Source organism: Lontra canadensis, unplaced genomic scaffold (genome assembly GCF_010015895.1).
Source record: "Lontra canadensis isolate GAN:19392208 unplaced genomic scaffold, GSC_riverotter_1.0 scaffold397, whole genome shotgun sequence".
Lineage (NCBI taxonomy): Eukaryota > Metazoa > Chordata > Mammalia > Carnivora > Mustelidae > Lontra > Lontra canadensis.
This window is the reverse complement of record NW_022631391.1, coordinates 31539-56194: the sequence shown is the minus strand read 5'-3', so window position 1 is coordinate 56194 and position 24656 is coordinate 31539. Positions and strand designations below refer to the sequence as shown.

Below are 24656 nucleotides of genomic sequence, written 5' to 3'. Positions count from 1 at the left end.
CTGTGCCAGGAATCAATTATAGGGAACCAGAGTTGGGAGCCTTACAGGAAGACTTTTCATGGCTAGGATGGTGAATAGTACATGTGATATATAATACGTGGTTATATTTGGGATTTGAAGGTTGAGCCAACTACATTTACTGATGGATTGAATATAGTAGGTGGGCTGTGGAGGTAAATCATAATGACTCCAATGATTTTGCCCTGAGAAAAGTATAAAATGTGGTATCATCAACTGAAATGAAGAAACAGGTTGGCTGGGAGTTATATATGGGGTAAGACAAAATTTTTTAACACTTTCATTTTGGCATGCCTATATTCAACATCAAGTAGAGACGTATGGTAGTCTGGAGCCTAGGAGAGAGATCAAAGAAAGCTATATTCATTGGGTTGTATCGGCAAACCTACACTAGGCAGGCCTTTGATGAGTTAGGCTCCCAAAATCCCTTCCTCTGGACTATAGGCAGAACCTATGAACCTATGACTTACTTATGATATATACACTATGACAAGGGTGATGGAATGTCACTCCCATGTTTAAGTTATATAAGTATCTTAGCAGCCTGAAGAGATTCTCTTGCTGGCCTTGAATAAGCAAAGTCATGTTGTGAACTCCCCACAGATAAGGGACACATGGCAGGCAACTGAAGGTGACCTTTGGGACCTGAGGGCAGCCTGTCTCCAACAGCCAGTAAGAAGCTGGGCCCTAAGATCGAGAACTGCACAGAAATTCTTCCAAAAACCTGGAAGAGTTTTAGAATTAGATACTTTACTAGTTGAGTTATAGCTCAAGAACATATCTGAGAACACAGCCAGCCTGGAAGACATGTTGATGGAAGGCTTGTGAGACACTAAGCCAAAGACTCAGCTAAGCTACACCTAAACTGCTGACACACAGAAACTGCTAAGCTGCTAAATTTGTGGTAATTTGTTACTCATCAATACATAACTAACACAGTTCTCTTCAACTGTAGATGGTGTTTAGTACATGGACCTTGATGAAATCACTTAGACTATAATGCCCAATGAACAATCCAACACTAGTTACAGATCGCTTTTTAGTGAAAAAAAAAAAAAGTATATACATATATGCATACATGTACACACATATAGGTATATATGTGTCTTTTGTATATATATTAAGACTCTAACTGTTGCCACTAAGTCTAAATCCAAGTTTTCAGGAAAGAAATTTCTTATTTGACAAGCTCAGATAAAATGCCTACCCATAAACCAAATACATGTAGCCTGGAAGAATTCAGGGTGCCTAGAAGAAACAGATTAGTGAGGGCTACATCTGTGTGGACAAGGGGAAGAGAATGTGTAGTGATGAGAGAAGAAAACCATGGGATTAGCCAACACCCTCACATTCTTCAGCCTTATCTGTCCACCGGAAACAATGTAGAAAGATGCTTTTTCTCCTTTGTTTTTTAAAATTTCTTAGCTAATTCACATAGGGTCTGTACCAGTGGGAATACTGGATAACAGTTTTTCTACTATGTGACATTATTTTTTGAGGAAGTCAAATTCATAAAATGAGCAAACTACATTTGTCATAATACTGGATACTGGAGAGACTTTGCATTCATGTTTTAAAATCTGTACCAGAGACCTAATGTTCTCTGCCATGTGGTATTTTTTTTATTTTGCTGTAGTGTGCATGCTAGAAGGGGAGCTGTTTGTGTTTCTTCCTCCTTGACCTATTAAAAAAATGATGATCAAGTTCCTTTAATAAAATACATTTGATCCTCCAAAGTGGTGAGCACTGATAAAACACAATAACACTCTGAACAAATTAAGGGGTCAAAGAAAGGATAATCTATTCAGCAGTAGGACTGGCTCATACCACAGCCAGTCCTATTTGAGGATTAATGTGACTCTATGTAAGGCTTATTAGCAATAACATCTTATACCCTATACCAAGGGCTCTGAATATTTTAGTTCTGAGCTATAAATGTCTTAATCTAGACAGTATTTGCCATATTGCCTCATTACATTTCACTTGGTTTTGACATTCTACCAATTTTATGTTATCAAACTGAAGCTGAGATCAATAGTGTTTTTATCATTTTTGTTCTCAGATCAGTATCAATATCCTAAATTACTATAAATAGTTGACCCTCAAACTCCGTCAGTTATGTAGTTGGTTCATTACTTAGAATTCATGATAAACATTCACATTGTTAATAACTTATGCTGAATTGCTCCTTGGGTTTTTACCTAGAGCAATTTCAGGTGTAAGGTATCATAGACCATCTGCAGTCCCTACAAAATGATTTTACAGTTTAAGTCCAGAAAGGGCGAGAAAGCCCTGCCATTGTCAACTCTTAGAGAAAAATAAAGGATCTCTTTTCTTGCAAATGCATTGTTAATTTCTATAAATTATAATCAGAATTATCCATTCATTATGCTTAACTATTCAGTGTTGAGTAGAATGTTTTATTAATCTCTTATCCATTAGATACCTGATTATAACACAAAGTCAAAGTATAAAATTTACATGTCACATGTGCATTGGTTGTTTAAACCTCATAATGTTTTATGTAAATTTTTCAAAGTGTAAGAGCCATTTGGGTGCTAATTTTTTTGTGATTTTCCTCAGTTGTTTTTAGAATAATTTGATTATGACACAATTAGAGTGTTGTCTGACTTTACTAAACAAGCTTTCTTCTTTACATTTTATTTCTTTCTCTTCAATTCCTTAGTTTTCTTGCTTATACACTTAGGTGGAACTCTGTGAAATTGCAATTTCTATGATTTCTTTCATTTGGCTCAAATTATTAGAAATTATAACAGAAAATGGATGAATGTTTATCATACTGAGAGTATTTGTCTTTGAAGAGCCAATGAATAATCTTATACATCAATTTTTTTCTTAAAAAAATGAATTGAAATTACTAGATAAACTTCAGATTTAGCTTCATCAATATAAACATTATATTCTGTCAAGGTTCTAAGATCAATTTTTCTGAGGTTAATCATGTTTTAGACATTATTATTTACTGTGAAATACTATTCATCTTGCCAAGAAGATGTGATATTTCTACCTGAAGGCACACGAAGCATATTCCTTCCTGATTAATTATTTTGTCTTTAAAGCTTGATAAATGACCTTTCATACTACCAAATTGTGAATTCTGTGTAAATTTCTAGTTATTATACAAATGGCCTACATTGACAGGATGATTCTTTCTGTAGTGACTTTTTCTTGCTCTATGAACAGTCAAGATGTAAAATTGATAGCCTTTTAAATAAATAAATAATATATAAACTGTAATTAATGCTGTAATTGTTTTCTATGTTCATATAAAATAACAAATGACCAGAAATCTTAATCTTTGCTTATGTTTTGTTTTAACTAGATGGACTATTATTCAGTGATGGTATAAATAAGATGGAGTCAGAATTAAAAATAGTACCTGTTGTTCATATTTTGTGCTCTAGTCAGATTATTTTGAGAAAAATTTTTTAAAAGCTGAAAATACCTTTAGATTTAAAACTACAGTATGGAAATAAAAGCTTTAGAGAACTAAATTTCTTAAGTATTTTCCAAAAATGGTCTTTATAGATGTTGGCTAAGTTTTCATGGAATTAAAGGAAAAGAAAATACAAAATTAAGCCACTAGTTTAATTTTATCTTGTAGACTAGAGATTTGTAACAATTTTATTCTATCACAGAAAAATCTTCCATTCTTTTGCTCCCTTTCTCCTCTCCCTTCCCTTCTTCCTTTTTTTTTTTTAAGGTTTTATTTATTTATTTGAGAGAGAGAGAGAGAGAGAGATAGTATGAGAAGGGGGAGGGTCAGAGGGAGAAGCAGACTCCCTGCAGAGCAGGGACCCCCCCCCAGGATCATGACCTGAACTGAAGGCAGTTGCTCAACCAAGTGAGCCACCCAGGCGCCCTTCCTTTTTCTTTTTTAAGTCGGGCTTAAGCAACTGAACGACCCAAGCACCTCTTTCTTCTTTTCTTTTTTCTCCTTTTGGTAGAATCAACACAAAAGTTGGAAAATAAGTTGAGTAGAAGAGATGGGAAATGTTCTTCATGCCACAGATACTTTGAGTGACAAAATGATAATCTTAAAGATAGGAAAAGATTTGGCAATTCCTTTACTCATGTGTTATGGAGGCCTTTTATCCCCAATAATGCTGTTTGTAAGATGACAATGATTTATCTTAGATATCCTCAGTGTTACTCTGTCTGTCATTCTCGCTGTGAGGCTCTTTATCCAATTTCACAGATGATAATTTCTAGTTTGTAAACCATTGGTTATCAATTAAAAGAAATCATCCAGAACTAAGTCTTTGGTTAGAATAATTAATCTTTATATAGTTTTAATCCCTATTTGATGAAGTGATCTGTATCAAAGAATCGAATATTTACTCCAAATCATACCCTTGGTATACTGATAATCAATTTTTTTTCTATCATTTAGTCATCTAGAAGAAAGGGAAAGGAAAATGATGTATTTCACATTATAGGCCATCACTCATCATGTTGCAAATCATACTGCTTCACTAAATGAGGAGTTCTGAATTCTTTACTTTCCTATGCAAGGTCAATTCTGGATGTAAAATAAGGAATAATTAAGAATAATAAATGAATAATGACAAAAGTATTAAATATTAGTCTTTGGGGCGCCTGGGTGGCTCAGTGGGTTAAGCCTCTGCCTTTGGCTCAGGTCATGATCTCAGGGTCCTAGGATCGAGGCCCGCATCAGCCTCTCTGCTCGGCGGGGAGCCTACTTCCCTCTCTCTCTCTGCCTGTCTCTCTGCCTACTTGTTATCTCTCTCTGTCAAATAAATGAATAAAATCTTAAAAAAAAAACTTAAAAAAATGTTAGTCTTTGTTTAGTGTATAGTATATAAGGTATTATATTTCTTTTATATCAAATTTTTATATTGTAGTAGAAAATATATACTAAATGTTGCTTTAAAATCTGTTTTCAAATTCTGTAACTACACCTCAAGACTGTATATGTCATTATTTAAACCAATGGCTCTCAACTGGGGATGATTCTTCTCTTTCAGGGACCATTTGGCAATGTTCAGAGACATTTTGGTCATAAATTAGAGTGTGCTGCTGGCATCTGATAGATGGAGGCCAGCGATGCTGCTAAAACATCCTACAGTGTACAAGGCAGCCCTTTCTAACAAAGAATTATCTGGCCTAAAATGTTAATGAAACTCTGATGTAAGCAGATATGTATTGAGTATTTTCTCTGTGTTTAATATTGTGCTTAGGAATGTTGAGGGATACAATATAAGCCAGGTAATCAGTACACTCAAGTTGAAATCCCAAAGAAGAACTGGGTTGAAAGTCCAAACAAAGATGATGGTGGTAGCAAATTGATTAATATATCACAAAAAGACAAAATAAAAATCCATGAAGGCTTGGTGGAGCCCAACTCACATTTGTTTGGGGAATTAGCTTTATAGAAACTGTAACAGTTATGTATTTTTTCCCCCACTTTTTCAAAGTAGATAATTCTTCTACTTGCTTATAAAATACTAAAGATAAAAAAGAGAACTCACTGAAAAATAAATTTCCCTCTCTGGTCATCCCAATCGCCACTTTTTTTCCCCCTTCCTTTTTGTGGATCCTATCTATGGCCTACAATTCCTTTAAGATACATGTATATCACCTTGTATGGATGCATTATAATTTATTTAATAAGATTCCTATTGATAAACATTTAGATTATTTCACTTTTCTGTGACTGCTAAAGAGTGCTGAGATGAATATATCCTTTTCTACATCAGAGTGCATATCTAAAGGATAACTAGAAGTGGGACTATGGTTTCAGAATTGATTTAAAATTTGCATTTTGAAGAATATTTTTCAGCTTGTTTCCTGTGGCAGTCAGTCTCCAAAATGATCCCCAGTGATCTTTTTCTCAGAAATAGATGCTCCTGTGTAGCCCCCTCCCACATTGAACAATGCTGACCCATGTGACCAATAGGCTATTAGGGAAATGATATGTGACTACAGAGGCTGGGGCATAGAAGACATAGCAGTTACCACCCTACCTTTTTTTTTTTTTTTTTTTAAATCTCTGGCTCTAGGGGACTCTAGTTGCCATGTCATGAGAACCCTCAAGTGTCCCAGGGAGAGGCTTGCATATGGAGGATCTGAGGATTCCCACCAACAATCAGCATCAACTTGCTAGCTAGCTGTGCGAATCCCTGTAGGAGTAGATCATCCAGCCTTGAAATGACTGCAGCCCTAACATCCTGGTTGCTGCCTCACAGGGACCCTGCGCCAGAACTTCCCACCCTAAACTGCTCCCAGAGAAGTTCTGAGACAAAATAAATGTTTATTGTTATTTTAAACCTCTGGGTTTTAGGGCAATTTGTTAAGCAGCAGTAGATAACTGATAAACATTCTTCATGGAAGCCATTACAATTTATGCTTCTAATAGCAGTGTATGAGTTTGTCTGATATCTTATACCTACCCTTTCAGTCAGTGTGGCATCTTTTTTTTATTTTAATGCTTTCCATTGATAAAGGTAAATAATAACGTGTCATTGTCAGCTGAATTGCATTCTTTGAATGCTATTGAACGTATTTTCATGTATTTAAGAATTTTTTTTTTTTTTAAAGATTTTTATTTACTCATTTGAGAGAGAGAGAGAGTGCACACAAGCTGGGGTGGAGGGGGGCAGGGGTGGAGGGCTGAGGGAGAAGCAGGGGTGGAGGGAGGCTGCTTGATGCTAGCCTCCATGCAGTGCTTAGTCCCCCGACCCTGGGCCTGAGCCGAAGGCAGACGCTTAATGGACTGAGCCACCTGGTGTCCCTATTTAAGAATTCTTTAAATCAATATGGTATCTATTCACATATTTTGCTAATTTTTCTACTTTTTTTTGTCATTTCCTTATTTATAGGAAGTGATCCTATTTTGAGAAAATTTGCAATTTGTGTGTGATATCAGTTGCAAATGTTTTTTTCCCTCCTTTGCTTTTTTAAAAGTGATTTTTTTTTAATTAAAATATTTAAAATTTTTTTTGTAGTCAAAGTCTTCAACATTTAAAATGGTTTCTGGGCTTTATGCCATAGTTATAAAACTCATCCCATTTTTCAGATGATATTTTAAATTCTACCATGGGTAGAATTTTTTTAGTATTTCTGGGTGTCCTTTTTTATATTTAAATACTTAATTCATCTGGAGTTTAAGTTATAAGGTAAGACTTCTGCTTAATTTTATTTTCTTATTCCAAATGGATATTCATTTTATTGAAATGCCAATAATTACAAAATAACCTTTCTTCTCATTTGAATTTTTTTTCTTTTTTATACTAAATGGCATTGTATTTGATCAGCTTCTGGTCCTTAGCGTATGTTTCATTGATTGAGCTCTTTACCTATGTCATGCTGGCTTAGGGTTACATTGTTGTTCTTGTGATATGCTAATTTTCAGCATGATTCTGACTCTACTCATTCATTTCAATATTTATTGAACACTTGCTGTCCAGTTTTTAAGTGGTCAGGAGTTTCTATTTTTGTGGAAATGCACCTCCTAGTAGAGAAAAATAACAGCCCCCAAATAGATCAATCTATGATAAGAGGAAACCAAAACAGTATACACACCCAGGTTTTTATAGGAGTTTCAGTGACAGTGTCTTTGAGGAGGAATGAAGGTGATTCCATAGAGTATGACTGGCAGATAGAACACGGAGTGTAAAGGCTGATAGGCTGGAGCTTGAAAAGCTTGTTTGTGGAATGTGACTGGAGAAAAGTGGAAAAGCCAAAAAAATGGAGGAGTTAATAAGTAGGGCACTGGTAGGAAATGTGGTCAGAGAAAGATCCAGGTACTAGAATGCCTTCAGACCATGTTAAGAATTTTGGATCATGTTCTAAGTGCATGAGAAAGCCTTTGGAACAGGTGAATGAAAGTTGGGATTTGACTGATATTATCAAAGGAACACTGTTTTAGAGACTTGATTAATGGGTGGGGGCAGGGGAATGAGGGAGAGGAGGGCCGGAATGGAAAGGCAGCCAAGATAGGCTATTTCAGTAGCCGAAATGACAGCTGATGGGGGCTTGGGCCGGTTGTGAAAGTGGCAAATGTGATTTGAGTCCAGTCAAAACTTGCGGAACAGCTAATGCAATTTGCCTTTGAATCAGCTTGCTTTACCAGAAAAAAAAAAGAATCCTGTTTTTATTTTATTGACATCACATTAAGATTACAAATTAACATAGGGACAATTAAAATCTTTGTATTCTTCACTATTTTTTTAAACTCAGAAATGTAGTATGTATTTTTCTATTGATTGATATCCACATTAAAACTTTAAATTTTTCTTCATAGGTATCTTTCATATTCCTTGTTCTTTTTTGGTGTTTCGTTGCTCTGACAGATGGAGCTCTTATGTCCATTCGAATATCCTCTAATTGGTTGTGAACCAGCATCAACTTCCAGACACGTGCGTGAACATGTCATCAGGTTATTCCTGCCCCAGACTTGGAGACTCCTCACTGAAGACCGGAACACTGTGGAGCAGCACACAGCCATCTCTGCTATGCTTTGTCTGAATTCCTGATGTACACATCTCTGAAGATAGTAAGTAGTTGTTTGGAGTAATTTGTTATGTAGCTATAGTAACTGGAATAGAAAGTTCATTCTTTCTCTTTGGGTTGCAGAAGTCAATAAATAGAAGTTGAAGTCCCCTCATCAATTATTTTTATGGAGGCATATCATTAGGAAAAGGTACCTAACAAATATACAGATCAGTGAATTATCACAAATGAATACCTAAATCACCCACGTTTAGGAAAAGAAGCAGGGTTCAAAAATAATGTATCAGTTTTTTCCCCCATTCACCCTTGCCTTCTACCAAATGAAGTATTTGAAGGCTCTCACTGCTTCCCTGCTTACTTATTCTTTTTCCCTTATTGTAAAGAAATAACTTTTGGTTTCTTTATCCAAAATGAGACACTTATTTGGAGAAGTGTATTCTATCAGCAGTGTCAAGGACACACAGCTGGGGGCATCCTTTCTCCACATTTTCCTGCATTCTGTTTGACCTAGGCTACTCTTCGCAGTCCCTAATCTGTTCTGTTATTTTGTCAACAATGAGATTCACATCCCTGTCCTTTCCTAGCATTTTTTGAGGGGGATTGTGATTTCTTTTTAAATTAAAGATTATTTATTAAGAGGCAACAATAACAAAAAAAATCAAATAAGGTGTTATTGTGCCATCAAAATTTGCTTCCTTATTGGTCTGAACTAGAATTTTAAAATACTTGATGGTAAATTTGCATTAGTCTATAAATTGATGAAATCATAGTAGGTAATATACTTTTAGCTGAGGTATAAATGTTTGTGAACCTTATATATTTTAAAATGGCAAATTATACAATATTCTCATGTTTAATTTTTTAAAGATTTTATTTCTCTGAGAAAGAGCGAGAGAGAGAGCAAGCACAGGGGGAGCAGAGGGAGAAGGACAAGCAGGCTGCATGCTGAGCATGGAGCCTGGTGCAGGGTTCAATACCATGACCCCAAGATTATGACCAGAGCCAAAATCAAGAGTCAGATAGTTAACCAACTGAGCTACCCAGGAGCCCCTATTTAATGTTTTTTTAAACTTTTTAAAATTGAGGTATAATTGACATGCAATATTATGTTCCTTTCAGGTGTACAACATAGTGATTCAATATTTATACATATTGCAAAATGATAACCACAATAAGTTTAGTTAACATCTGTTGCCATATGTTGCTAAAGTATTTATTTTTCTTGGAGTAAGAACTTTTTAAGATTTACTCTTAGCAACTTTGAAATATGCAATAAATATTATCATCTATAGTCACCATGTTATACATTATATCCCCATAACTTAATTATTGTATACCTGGAAGTTTGTACCTTTGACTCCTTTTACCTATTTCATCCATCTCTGACCCACCAGCTTGGCAACCAAACCACTAATCTATTTCTGTATTTATGAGCTTTTTTCTCTCTTTCTTTCTTTCTTTTAGATTCCACGTGTAAGTGAGATCATATGGTATTTGTCTCTTTCTGAATTATTTCACTTAGCATATTACTGTCAAGGTCCATCCATGTTGTTGTACATGGAAAGATTCCATTCATTTTTATGGATGAATAATATTATTTTGTATAAATATATCACATTTTCTTTATCCATCATTTGTCAATGGACACTTAAGTTGTTTACGTATCTTGGCTATTGTAAATAATGCTGCAGTGAACATGGGGATGCTTTATGTTTTTGAATTAACATGTTTTTTTTTTTGATAAATGCCCAGAAATGGACTTGTCATATGGTAATTCTATTTTTAATTTTTTGAGGAACCCCTATATGTTTTCCATAGTGGCTGTACACAACTTACATTCCCACCAAGAGTGCACAGTGGTTCCCTTTTTCCCATATCTTTGCCAACACTTTTTAAATATCCTTATAAAAAAGAGGGATCTTGTATTCAAGTGTCCTCTTGTCAAGGAGGTTACAGTATGGCTAGAGCAGGAATTAGCTTGACTGAAATCATGAGCACCCATGGAGATCCAGTTAGGTTGGTGCCAAGTTCTTGTTGAATGTTAATGTTACTCATTAGCAAACATGCAAGTCAGTAAACAAAGCAAGCATACTGGGGTGAAGGTTGTTAGGTAGTCATTATAGCTTTTTGAGTAGGGGCTTTAGAGTAAATTTCCTAAAAGAAACCTAATTTGCCCTAGTAACCAGATACTTCTTTCATCTGTTACAGTGTGAATGCACAATTCACAGTTAAAAACTTTGTCCAGGGTATAAGGCATCCTTTGTTTTTATATGATTCAAATTCAATAAGAAATGATTAACAAAAAATTGAATATGTTTTGGTAATGTTCGGGCTACTTTCTCTTTAAGGCAGAACAGAAAGGAGAGAGATACCTCCTCATATTCTGCTGTTAGGAAAAATTATTTTACTGGTACATGCAATTGTAATGAAACACATGTATATTTCAAGAGTTTATTTTTTAACTTCACAGTATTTTTAGCATTGAGACACATCATCACTTTGTCAAGAATTGTCGTATAAGAGTAGATTATTATAAAACATTTTATCCACACTTTGTCTTTCATTTCCTTATAATAGATATATATATTTTTTAAAAAACCAGCAAAATTAGAAACAAACTTCCAGGAGTGCCTGGCTGACTCAGTCAATAGAACATGAGACTATTGATCTTGGGGTTGTAAGTTCGAGCCCCATGTTGGATGGAAAGATTACTTAAAAAAAAAAAATATTAAAAAAAGCAAAGCAAAACAACAAAGTTCCAATCCTTATAGCTATCTCTTTTTCATGGTGGAACTCAGTTCAGTGTCTCTTTTTACTCATTTAATACTCACAATTTATCTCCTGTTTAAAAAGGAATAGTCATGGGGCGACTAGGTGGCTCAGTCATTGGGCATCTGCCTTCGGCTCAGGTCATGGTCCCAGGGTCCTGGGATTGAGCCCCTCTCCTACTCTCCCTGCTTGTGTTCCCTCTCTTGCTGTGTCTCTGTCAAATAAATAAATAAAATCTTAAAAAAAATAATAATAATAAAAAGAAAAAGAAACAGTCATATCTATGTTGTTTATACATTAATATACATGAGCTTTAGCATGCTGTGTTCAACTCAGACTCACATTATAACCTGATACCTTTATAATCCTGTACTATGATAAAGATATAGTCCCATGTCTATACACTTCAGCTGTTAAAGAAATTGTCCACAGTCATAAGCAGTAAGACGTCCATGAATGTTTGATATACACTCTGAGTCCCTTTCAGAAAACATGTTTGAATGGTCCCAGTAATTTAAGGTCATTCAAAAGAGGCACATTTCTTAGTTTCCACCAGCTATGGCATTTTCTCATATTATTTTTTAAGACCTTGAAAGTTTTGAGGATTACTAGTTAGATATTTTGTAGAACATCCCCCAATTTGAGCACATCTGACATTTTCTCATGATTACACTGAGATTCTGTGTCTTGGGGAAGAATACCACACAGGTGAAATGCCCTTCTCATTGCCTCCTACCAAAGGTACATGATACCAATATGCACAATGTAAACTCAATCTTATTACTTGTTTGAGATTGCATCTACCAGCTTTCTCCACTGTGAAGTCACAGTTTTCTTTTCTTATATATTATTTTCCTATGTTTCCAACTGAGTCATTAAATCTGGCCCATACAAAAAAGTAGGAGAATCGAACTAAATTCTCTGGGGGGAGGAATATCAAAATTTTGTGTATGTGTTAAAATGACCATAACAATATGTATGGGGAGGGTATTTTGTTACTATGCAATTATCCTGTTTTACCTTAAAATTTTGCCATCTGTCAGTGAATCTTGTTTGCTGTAATTATCACTGTTGTGTTCTAATGGTGATTTTCTATTTCTCACACTTCTATATTTAATCTTTGGAATGCTTCTGTAAGGAAGGTTTATCCTGCAGTGATAGAAAACTTTTATCATCTTCCCTAGGTTCTTTTGACTACTCTAATAATTAAATTGACATAAGACAGATTTACAAAGGAAAAAAAAAACAAATTTAATTTCATATAGTATAAAAGCACCAAAGACATGAGAGACTCCTGGATAGTCAGGCTAATTGAAGTTTATGTATTATCCTGAGCTAAGGAGAAGGGGGTGGGGGTGGGGGGGTGGGGCTTCAAAGGCCTGGAAGACAATTCATAGGAAAATGAGAAATGCAAATGTGTGGTAAACAAAAGTTTGTCTTGCCATGCGGATAAGTCTTGCTGATATTAAAAGTCATCTCTGGGGTTAATAGCTCTTCCTTGTATGGGGCCTCTATAAAAATTCTCTTAGGCAGTTAAAGGAGAGGTTAAAAACAACAACAACAAAATAAACTTTCCTGAGTCTGCTGGGTCCTAGTTGCCTTTGTTTCAAAGCAATCCATGTGCCAGTGTGGCATATTTTGGGGTGATGTACTCTTCTCCCCCTTACTCCTTTCTCTCTCATTTGTTTATTAATTGTAGGAGCTGGAAAACTTTTTTTGATAAGGGCCAAGTAATAAATATTTTAGGCTCTGGAGGCTGATTTTTGTAGGAAGAATGAAAAAATACCTAATTACTAACTTACTTGGAGACCTTATTACAAACTTTGTAACCTTTTGTGATTCTGGTTTCTGTTAGTCTACTGTTAATTATGTATTTGCAGAAGAATATTTCATAATAAGATCTTTGAAAAAACTGAGACGTTTAGGGGCGCCTGGGTGGCTCAGTGGGTTAATAGGCCTGCCTTGGGCTCAGGTCATGATCTCAGGGTCCTGAGATTGCATTGGGGCTCTCTGCTCAGCGGGGAGCCTGCTTTCCCCTCTCTCTGCCTGCCTCTCTGCCTACTTGTGATCTCTGTCAAATAAATAAATAAAATCTTAAAAAAACAAAAAACAAAAAACCTGAGACATTTAGACATTATTTTAATAAATGGAAGGTAATATCTACTCTTGGGTGAACTTTTTGGTATTTAAACATTTGACAATTGGGCGATATCTTTTCTTACTGGAAACACAATCTTAAAACTTAGGCCAACTTCAGAGGTCGGTTCTTATATTTTATAGATTATAAAACCGAGGCTTGGAGGACTTAAGTAAATTGTGTGAGGTCATGTATAGGGCTGGGACCAGAATGCAGACTCTAATACTAGTGAGTTGTTTCTTCCATTACCCTTTGTTGCCAAACAAGAAGAAATGAATATATCAGATTAAAAAAAATGTAGGGTTAAACTAATCTTTAAAAAGTTTTGCAACAAAAATGATTTAAAACTGGCCATTAAATATAATATTGGAAAAAGAAAATCCTTGTCTATTTGGTCTTTATGACTGCTTGCTCAATGCTGTGAAAGGTGGCAAGCAATAAAATAAGTTCACAGAAATAAAACAAATGCTCTGGCTACCATTTATTTAGGCAGTTGTCAGGAAAGATGAATTAGCCATACAAATTCCCCAGAGGTGGCATGATGTGTACGACTAATAAAACGATACCTGATGATTCCCTTGGAGAAGGAAAGCATAACCTCAAAGAAGAATCAGAATTAACAAGAAATGAGACCAATCTTTCACAGCAGCATGAAGGTTAGAAAGATAAAGCTATAGTACTCTAAAAGCCATGAAATTACTTCTAAAGGCAATAATCGATTTAGTGGGAAACATTAGAAAACTACAAGTCAAAAAACAACATCAACAAGAATGGTAAGCCCTGGAGGTCACAGACATCGGAAAAAGTGCCTGGTAAATCCTGTTTCCCTCCCCCTGCTCTTCAGCTAAGATTGATTCTATGCTGAATCCTGAACCTGAAACAACTCTGCTTCCTGAGGAGAAACCCTTTTTACTTACTATGAGTTACTTTTCCTTCACTTGCTCCTTGCAGAAAAGGAAGGAAGAAAGGATGGGGGTAGGGTAGGGTGGGAAGAAGGGAGGGAGGGGGAGAGAGAAGTAGAGAGGGAGGGAGAAATGAAGCAAGGGGGAAAAAAAGAAGAAAGTTAAGTCTACAACCCTCCATTTCCTTTTGTGATTATTTTCTTTACTAGGTTGGTTGATCAAAAAGCCTTCAATGGAATAGATTAATGGCCCATTCTTGCTTGTCACAAGAATACAGTTGTGTAAATCATCACAGGTAATGATTTTCTTGATCATTTCAAGTCTTTTCTGAATAACATGCATTGCTCTGTGGTCTGATAATCTGCATCGACTCTTCTTACATTTGTCAATTGGAAATTTCCATTTATAATTAGTTATTTAGCTGGCACTTTGTGTCCTGTGGACACTGAGGTGGAAGAAAGTCTCAGGGTTCGAGCAGAACAATGATCTTTAGGTAAGTGGTTCTTTAATTCATTTGAGATCATCATTTCCTGTGTGAGGAACAACTCCAGACACTGGCTAGGGAAGTGTAGCCAAGTTAGAATGATAATTTTCTGTAATTTCTAAGGTTTAAAAAATGAGCACTTATTTTTCTTTGATAATTACAATAATATTAAACATTAAACAAAGTCATCAGAACAAAGTTAGATGATTAAAAATGAGAAAGTGTAAGCTTTTGTTTCTTTAATTTTATTTATACAATTTAATTTTTGTTAAATAATAGTTGTATCTTTTTTTGAAGGACTGATTCTTCTGTACACTTCTCCATGCTTCTTACTCCCAAATCCCATTACCCAGAGACAAACACTTTAAGTCATTTCATTGCTTTTTTCTAGTGCTTTAGTCCATGTTTCTAAATAAGTACATAGTAATATTTCTGATTTTCAATTGCAGATATCTATTGAATTCCTCCTTAGTTGAGGTTTTATTTTTTCTCTTTGGCTCCTCCCTTCCCATCACACACATTTTTCCTGCTCCTATAGTTGTAATACACATACTCACAGTCATTGGTTGAATCAATACCTAAATATCAATCACAATAAAGCCTGTAGATTTTCTAGCCACATAAATATAACTTTGGCTTATCTTCTAGGAAAGAAATTATGTTGCCTCTCATTGGTAGCTTTTGGTTTCTTCTAGTGGTATCCTTGAAAAAAATTTTTTTTCCAGTCCCTGAAAGTGAATACACTCACGGAGTAGTGAGAAAAACAGATTTTACTAAAGACCCATTAGAGGTGCTGGGGAGAAAGAATTTCCTCTAGTTTTCAAGGTCCTACCTGGACTTAGAATCAAATTGACATGAGACAGATTAGCAGGAGAAAATCAAATTTAATAGCATCTGTATGGGGGAATCCACCAAGAAATGGAAATTCCAAAGACAGGCAACATGATGTATATATGAGCTAAGGAGAAGGATAGGGGCCTGAAGATCAAACAGGTGAAAGACCATTAGCAGGAAAGTGAAAGGAGATGTTTGAAAAACAAAGAAGATCTGTTACACAGATAAGTTTCTCAGGTACTAAGAGGCATCTCTGTTAATAGCTCTTTCCCTAATAAAGCAAGCAGTTGAGCTTTTTCTGAAAATGCTGGCTTTGGATTGCTTTTGAGTCACAATAATGTTTATGCCAAAGTGGCCCTTCTTGGGGTGGGTACCCTTGGCCCCTACAAAAGAGAAGGCTTTAAGGGGGCACAGGACATATACTATATTAAACCACATAATATTTTTACCTCTCTAAAAATCTCCAGAGGAATCAATTCTCATGTCTTCTTTTCTCATTTGCCAGACAATGAAAATCTCTTTATTTTTTTTCTCCCCGCAATAATTTATATAATTCTCTGTGCATAGATCTCCCTCTGATTCTCCCATTTTTTGCTTTGCCCTAACCATTTCTAACACATATATTTTCAGGCATTGGGCTTCTCTACCTTTGTGTTCTTAGAAACAAAATATGATATCAGTGTTCTGTGTCCAGATAGGCTGTGTTATTCCCTGGTAATGAATAGCCCCTGCATCTCAAGTGCTTGATATTTTAAAATTAAATTTCTTGAACATGGGACATATGCAGTGCAAGTTGGTAGGAGGTCTGCATCAGGTGGATTTATGTTTCCATGATCATGGCAACAGCAAGAAAGGTGACACATATTATCTCCACTCATATGTTAGAAAAAGCAAGTCATATGTCCACACATAGTTTTGGTAGGGCCAAGGAAGTGTAATACCCTATTGTGTGCCAGGAGGGACAGATGGAATATTTTTAAATAGTTCTAATGACAACCTTAACCACTAGAGTGAGCATAGAGACTCTATGGAGGCTCCTACAAATAACATATATTTTAAAAGTTATCGTGAAAATAACTTTTTTCCCATTACATATACTTTGAAAGCTTCTAGGAAAAAGATTCCGGGGTGCCTAGGTGGCTCAGTCGTTAAGCATCTGCCTTTGGCTCAGGTCATGATCCCAGAGTCCTGGGATCAAGCCACACATCCAGCTCCCTGCTCTGCAGGAAGCCTGCTTCTCGCTCTCCTACTCCCCCTGCTTGCATTCCCTCTCTCGCTGTATCTCTCTCTGTCAAATAAATAAAATCTTTTTAAAAATAAGGTAAAAGGAAAAGGTCCCAATTAACCTGACTGACTTCTGTCTAAGTCACCCATTGGATCACATGTTAGTCTAATAGAGAAAGATATTGTTCCCCTTATTTTGAAATGTCTTCAGAAAACATCCTTTTATGAATTTACTTTTCAATTACTTAATGAATGAATGAATTTAAAGTATTATAAAACCTGGGGGTGTCTGGGTGGCTCAGTCTGTTAAGCAGCTGACTTTGGATTTTGGCTCAGGTCATGATCTCAGGGTTGCCAGGATGGAGCCACAAGTCAGGCTCCAAGCTCAACAGGGAGTCTGCTTGAGGATTCTCTCTCTCCTTCTCCCTCTGCCCCTCTTCCTGCTATCCCTTTCTAAAATAAATAAATATATCTTTTAAAAAAATATTATAAAAGCTATTTAAGCTCTACAAAAGGTGACACCCTAACTTCTGAGAACTAAATATAAATTTGAGGCAAAACCTTAATTATTATACACATAGTTGGTTTGTCTCTATAAGGGAGGAAAAAATAATTTTCCCTTACCCGTGTAGGTTCTTGGCTGAGACATCCCCAACTCCCAACCCCTGTAATAACTGATAGATTAACAGGAGAAAAACAATTTTAATAGCATGTATACCTATTGTATATATGGGAGAGACTCAGGGGAACTAAGTAACTTTCTAAAATGGCCCAAGCCACTACCTTAAATAATATCTTCAGCTAAAGACCCAAAAAAAAGGGGGGGGGGAATGTTGGGAGGAAGGGAGAGTCAGTTATGGGAGGTTACCAGGCAAAGAACAATAAACAAGCATTATGTTCTGCAGCTGTGGTTGTTGTCTTCTCAATTGATAAGAATTTCTAGGGATTTAGAGTCTTCCTTCTCTTCCTGGTACAGAGAGGCAGAAACCCTAACACTGGAGACTTCCCTTATAAATGTAAAAATGTCTCTTACAAAAAGATAACTTCTAGGCTTACAGAGCTTTTCCTTTGTGGTTTAAAAAAATAATAATTAGCTTCGAATAATCCTTATGCCAAAGAGACATATTTTGGGGTAGCCAGTTCTGCTCTCTCTTACTGTATCACCTGTAAGTTTTAATTATTAAAAAAATTAAAATAGTACTTCTTTAATATTGAGAACATTGAAAATACTGAAGGTAAATTTGCCTCAGTAAAATTCTAGTCTGAAACTGAATACCAGCCAGTATCATATATTAACTTCAGGGCCTTGAAAAAGAATATTACTATAATGATAATGTAGGTCTTTACTCACAGCGTAATATATTTCTAATTCAAGTAACTATCATTTCAGGTCCAGTAAGCAAATAGAGACTTCCCATTCATTTCATGCAAGCCTCTGAGCTGCCTGCGGAAACAAATGTCTCTCATTGCTGGACTAGGTTGGGTTCAAACTGGTGACTTGCAGGTGAAAGGTTGTGGATTCTGTTATAAATCATCTAAGCTACCCATTCCTCAAGCAGAAAGGCACTGTATCAGACAAGAGAGGGGAGAATTTGACTAAATTCATTAACACATTACACTACTCTGTTGGCAAAAAATCTTCTTGAATAAAATAACCTACAAAAAGCAGCTTCCTTTTTTTATTGTAACATATGGAACATATATGAAGAAAATGTGCCAATTACAATGTCCTGCAAATTGCTATAAATTGTTAGTGAGAAAATTCATTTGTAATTCCTAGGTATTTCTTCTTGTCTGTGACTGTCAAACAGTGACAGTATGATGGATAGTGTCACCACAAGCAGATCTCCCATGGACACAGTCTCTGGCCTCTGTCGGATAACACTACAAACCTGACTTTTATACTCACTATTAGCATTCTTGGAGAACAAGCTATTTACTTTTCTGCTGCACTATTTTCTATTTATTTGCATTAAATATACATTGGAGAGTAAAAAATGATTGTTGAGATGTAGCTTGGTTAGTAAAAAATGATTGTTGAGATAGAGTTGAGAGAGAAATCAAGAGCTATAGTAGAGATACTCATGACTTCATGAGGATAATTCCCTTAAATAATTTCTTAAGACAATACAAAAAGATGAAGACAGAATATAGTTTTGTGGTTAGTTAGCATTAAATTTCCAGTGAAAGTTTGAAATGTACTCTTGCACTTTTCTATGAGATATTTTGAACTTCTTAAAGCACTATGGCAGAATATTTTTTCCTGGAAGGATTCAAAAATGATTTCAACAGCAATTTTATGCAAAATTGGTCAACTACTTACTTTTTACCATGTAGTGTTCCAGCTTATGGAAATGAACAAAACCAGACATTACTAGCATTATGTAACTTATATTCTACTGAGAAGACAGAATAGAAATGGATAAACAGATGATAATGATGTAGGCAGGCCTGGTCTGAGGACCCAAAGAGGGTGTTCCACAAGACCAGCCAAGAGGATCCTTGGCTTCATGAATGATAGAAATCAAATGCAAGCTGAGAAGAAGTGAGAGCAGATTTTATTGAAAATATATAGTGTAGATACAGACAGAGCATCTGGGAGACTTAGAAAGGAAAGGAGAGAGAGTTTTATCTCTTTTTGGGGGTCTAGGGTTTTCAATGAGGATTCTGTTTTGGTGTACAGGTCCTCTCATGCATGTAAGAACTGGTCAGAACAAAAACAAGGGTCCAAGGTCCTCTGTAAAGTCACTTATTTCTTACAGCCACAGGGTATTGGTGTTGAGATATCTAGTGCAGTGGTCTGGAATACATACAGCATGGCTTCACTTGGTCATGCCTTAGATGTTATCTATTGTGCTGGAAGTCTCCAAAGAAATTACTAACACCTTGATGCATACAAGGAGGACATACATTTTCTCTGCTGTGAGACACATGTAAGGCAGGGGTACTGGTCCTAGCAAGAATATAGGCAGCAAAAAAGCAGTCCTTCCTGGGGTCCCTTCAGTTTCCTTATCTCAATAATAATGATAAGTTTTTTTTTTAAATTTTTAAAGATTTTTATTTATTTGACAGAGATCACAGGTAGGCACAGAGGCAGGCAGAGAGAGGAAGGGAAGCAGGCTTCCTGCTGAGCAGAGAGCCCAATGCGGGGCTCAATCCCAGGACCCTGGGATCATGACCTGATCGGAAGACAGAGGCTTTAACCCACTGAGCCACCCAGGTGCCCCAATAATAATGATAGTTTTAATAAGTACTATAAAAAAATAAAACATAAGGCAAGTGAAATAGGTGTCATGCAGTTTTTCTCTCTTAGATGAGTCATTCATAAAAGGCCTGTATGAAGACATAATATGTGAGTAGAAGTTTGGGAAAGAAGTAATCCCAATTGTGAGAGTATTTAAGGGAAAATTATTTAAGGCAGACCAAATTGAAGAACTCTAGTAGAGAATTTGCTTGGAGTGTTCAATAACTGGCCAGAAGATTGGTATGGTTGCAGAAAAACTAATAAGGAAGGAAGAGTAGGATATGATTTTAAAAAAAGGTTCCTCATGGGCCAAATCATTTGGGCCCCAAGCCATATAAAAGATTGGGATTTTGTTCCAAGTCTCATGGGAATGTTTGGAAGACTTGAGAGCAGGGAATTGAGGAATGATTTACCCGTTAAAGGATGTTGTATGGAAATAGACTCTAGAGGGTCAAGAATTGAAGAAAATAAGCTATTGCAGTAGCCCAGGCAAATGATTAGAACCAAGTGATTATAAAAAGTGTAACTTTTCTGGACATAGCTGATAGGATTTTTCAGTTTGAGAGGCACAAAGGCATCAAGAATAGTTCCAAGATGTTTTAACTAATCAGCTGGGTAAATGGTGGGACCATTAACTTCAATAGGAAACACTAAAAGGGAGGCAGATTTGAATGTTAGGGGGATGGATGCTCTATTTTGGACAGGCTTAATTTGTGAGAAGGTGCTTGTTAAATCCCTGTATTTATTTTCTATGCTGCATAAAAAAATCACCACAAATTTAGTGACTTAAAACAATACAAATTTATTATTTCACAGTTTTTGTGGGGTTGGAGTCTGGACATGGTTTAGCTGGGTTCTCTGCAAGCCTGCAAACAACCTGTCAGCTAGCTGGGTTTCTCATCGTGACATGATCCTGGAGAAGGCTCTGCTTCCAGGCTCATTCAGGTTGTTGGCAAACTTCCTTTCCTCACAGCCTTAGGATTTATGGATTCTTGCTTTTTTAAAATCAGCAGGGAAAGCAAGACTCTAGAGCAAGTCAGCTAGGAGGATGGAGACTTATATAATGTAACATGATTACAACAGTGATATCCTAATATCTTTGTCATATTCAAGTCACAGATCCTACTCATATTCAAGGGGAGGGGACTCTACAAGAGAATGAAAGCCAGGAGATCAGGATCATAGGGACCACTTAAAACATCTATAGATACCAAAGTAAATAAACTGGGTCGGAAATTGAATATACATTCCAGAAGAAACACGAGGCCTGGAGACATAAATTTGAGTTATCAAGGTATTGATATCTTAAGGCCTTAGGTCTAGATGAAAATATAATCAATGTTGATATGGAAATGATAGATACTTTATTCCAGTAGACACACAAAATATTATAGTCAGCTAGATTAAAAGAAAGGATGCAGAAAATAATTCTTGGGCCAGTTTTGATACTTAATGGGTCAGTTTCTTTGTTTTTTTAAAGATTTTATTTATTTGATAGCATAAGCAGGGAAAACAGCAGGCAGAGGGAGAGGGAGAAGCTGACCCCCTGTAGGGCAGGGAGTCCAATGTAGTACTCAATCCCAGGACCCTGGGATCCTTACCTAAGCAGAAAGCAGACGTTTAACTGACTGAGCCACCCAGGTGCCTCTAATGGGTCACTTCTTATTTGCCTTAACAGGGTTAGTGGCCATTATCGATATTTAGAACGTGCCACACAAACGCTGTGCTAAGAGCTAAGAGCTAAGGTCATCTCACTCTATCCCTACAATAAACTAATGAGATAGATAGTATTACTTCTTTTTAGTTGATAAGGAAACTATGGCTGTAGCTCACATGGCCACTAAGAGATATAGTCAATGAATGTGGTATGACTCCATAGTCTGTACACTTAACCCACATCCTGTGCAATGCTTCCCTTTGTGTCCAGCTTGCCTGGATCAAATCTACTTCTTTTGTTGTTTGTTTGTTTGTTTGTTTGTTTTTTAAAGATTTTATTTATTTATTTGACAGACAGAGATCACAAGTAGGCAGAGAGGCAGGCAGAAGGGGGGGGGGGTAGCAGGCCCCCCGCTGAGCAGAGAGCCCAATGAGGGGATGTGGGGCTCCATCCCAGGACCCTGGGATCACGACTCTAGGCGAAGGCAGAGGCTCAACCCACTGAGCCACCCAGGCGCCCCTCAAATCCACTTCTGATCATTGATTGCAACTCTTTATGTTTGCCTGAGTTTGTCATTCTTCTTGGTTTGTTTTCTCTTGTCCTCCATCCAGATCATATACTTCCTCCTTCCTTGGGAGTTGTCAGCCAGTGACTTTGTCGCCACAACTGCTTTAACATTGCATGATAGACATAATTTTTTGTAAACATTAGTTTTTTTCATTAAAGACTAAAATATCTGAGGAGTTAAAAACTGAGTTAGTGCACAGGAAGGAGAGAAAAATCTGTAATTTTGAATCTGAAGAAGAAGGAAATCCAAGAAGAAAGAAGTATTTTTGAGTAGGAGAGAAAGAAATAAACATTTTCATCATTCTCACAATTATTATAGAAATAGGTTATATTCTTTATAAGAGGAACAAAGGCATTGTGGCTTGAAGAATTAATTTACTTTTTCAGCATCAAAAAAAGATGATACAAAATGTTTCTCAATTATAGTGGAATGTTTTATAGTAGAAATTTTAGTTGATTCCTTTTTAAAAATTTTTTATTTTGCATTTGGCTCCTGCTGAACGGTTATAACTAATACATACTATATAATGCATTCATTTCTGTGGTTCAGATTATATGTAGGATGTGGTTTAATATATCTCTTTTACCTAAGTATTGTTATTCTTGACCCAATATTAGCATTAAGATGTTTCTACTTAATATTCAAATAAAGGTGGACAAGAACACATTTTTTCCCTCTCACTAAGAACAGTCTTAGATAAAACAAATTATTCGAGTTTAAAAAAAAAGAACCCAAAATTTACACTAGCTTTTTTTCATAGAAAACTCTAATCCATTTTTCCAGCATAAATAAAATACACATTTTATAGACTGTATGAGAATACAATTACATCTACTGATGAACAACTCTGACTTATGCCTGTGCTGTAACACATTCTGATTCAGGATTATTTCTAAGGCGTATGATATCCTTATAGACCAGTTTCAGTTTGAAAGTACTCAAATTAAGATTATGGAAGACAGCTAATGAAACACCAGAAAAAATACCCTTTTACCTTTAGTAAAATGTCATGTCTCCCTAGGAGTGCTATATAGCAAAGTACCGTACTCTGGATGGCTTAAAGCAACGTGCAGTTTCTTGTCTTCCAGCTCCGGAGGCCAGAAGTCTGAAGTCAAGGTGTTGGCAAGGCCAATGCTTTCTTCTGAAGGTATGAGGAAAGGAGCTTCCCCTGCCTTTCTTCTTGTAGCCTATGCTGTCCTGGCTTGAAGTAGATGCATCACTCCAGTCTTTGGTCTTCGTGTGACATTATCCCTGGGTTTCTTTGCATCCTCTTCCCTTTATTTGTGTCTTTGTGTCCAAATTTTCCCTTTTTACAAGGACACCAGTCAAATTAGATTGAAGCTGAGCGTAATGACCTTATTTAAACTTGTTTACCTTGTAAAGACTTTATTTCTAAATAAGCTTACATTTGGAAGTATGGAGGGTTAGGATTTCAACATAACTTTTTATGGGTACACAGTTCAACCCATAACTTATGTATAAAGTCACACATTTAAAATCACATGATTTAAAACACATGATAAATCGTATGATAAAAACATATGATTTAAAATCATATGATAAAACATTTGTGCCGAAATACTGAGTACGGCTTGCTGTTGAAATTGATGTCCTCATGTTTACTGCTTCATGCAGACTAACCACATTATTTAACCTATTTTTAATTGAACTTGTTCTAGAGTCCTATACATTATCAAAATACATTTCTTTTTCTTTCCTTTTATATGATTCAACATGGCAGAATATAGATTTAAAGAGAATTTAATAGTATTAACCCAACAATAATTTAGAAAAAAGATGCTATAAACAACAAGCGAAAAATATGTATCACAAAACTCTAACAATAAAATGAAGATCTATAATTATGAGCAATACTAGACATTAATTTATATTTAAATACATATTAAATAAATCACCTATGGTTAGGATAGTTTACATGTGATTTTATCTATAGGCAGGAGTTTAAAAAGGTAATTATAAAGTTAAAAAGGTAATTCCCATTCTCTAAGTTTATGTTCTTTTTATATTTATATAATACTGTTTAGAGACAAATTATTAATGTTTAGGGGTACCTGGGTGGCTCAGTGGGTTAAAGCCTCTGCCTTTGGCTCAGGTCATGATCCCAGGGTCCTGAGATCGAGTTCCGCCTCAGGCTCTCTGCTCAGCTTCTTCCTCTCTCTCTGCCTGCTTGTGATCTCTGTCTGTCAAATAAATAAATAAAAATATTTCAAAAAAATAAAATAAAATTATTCATGTTTATAACTCTGAAAGCTATTAGGAATTCAGTGAGTTGTTATTATGTATGCATTTCATTTGTAAGGTG

At 35.9% G+C, this 24656-nt stretch overlaps 1 long non-coding RNA gene across 1 annotated transcript in view; it reads left to right on the top strand.

Annotated features, from left to right (window-relative positions):
* Positions 1–23464, top strand: part of LOC116862933 — a 28244-nt gene extending 4780 nt beyond the window's left edge. The window contains exons 2-4 of the long non-coding RNA XR_004381741.1: positions 8355–8557; positions 14532–14617; positions 23422–23464. This is a non-coding gene — a long non-coding RNA (uncharacterized LOC116862933). The remainder of the gene's footprint in view (positions 1–8354; positions 8558–14531; positions 14618–23421) is intronic.
* Positions 23465–24656: the final 1192 nt, after the last annotated feature.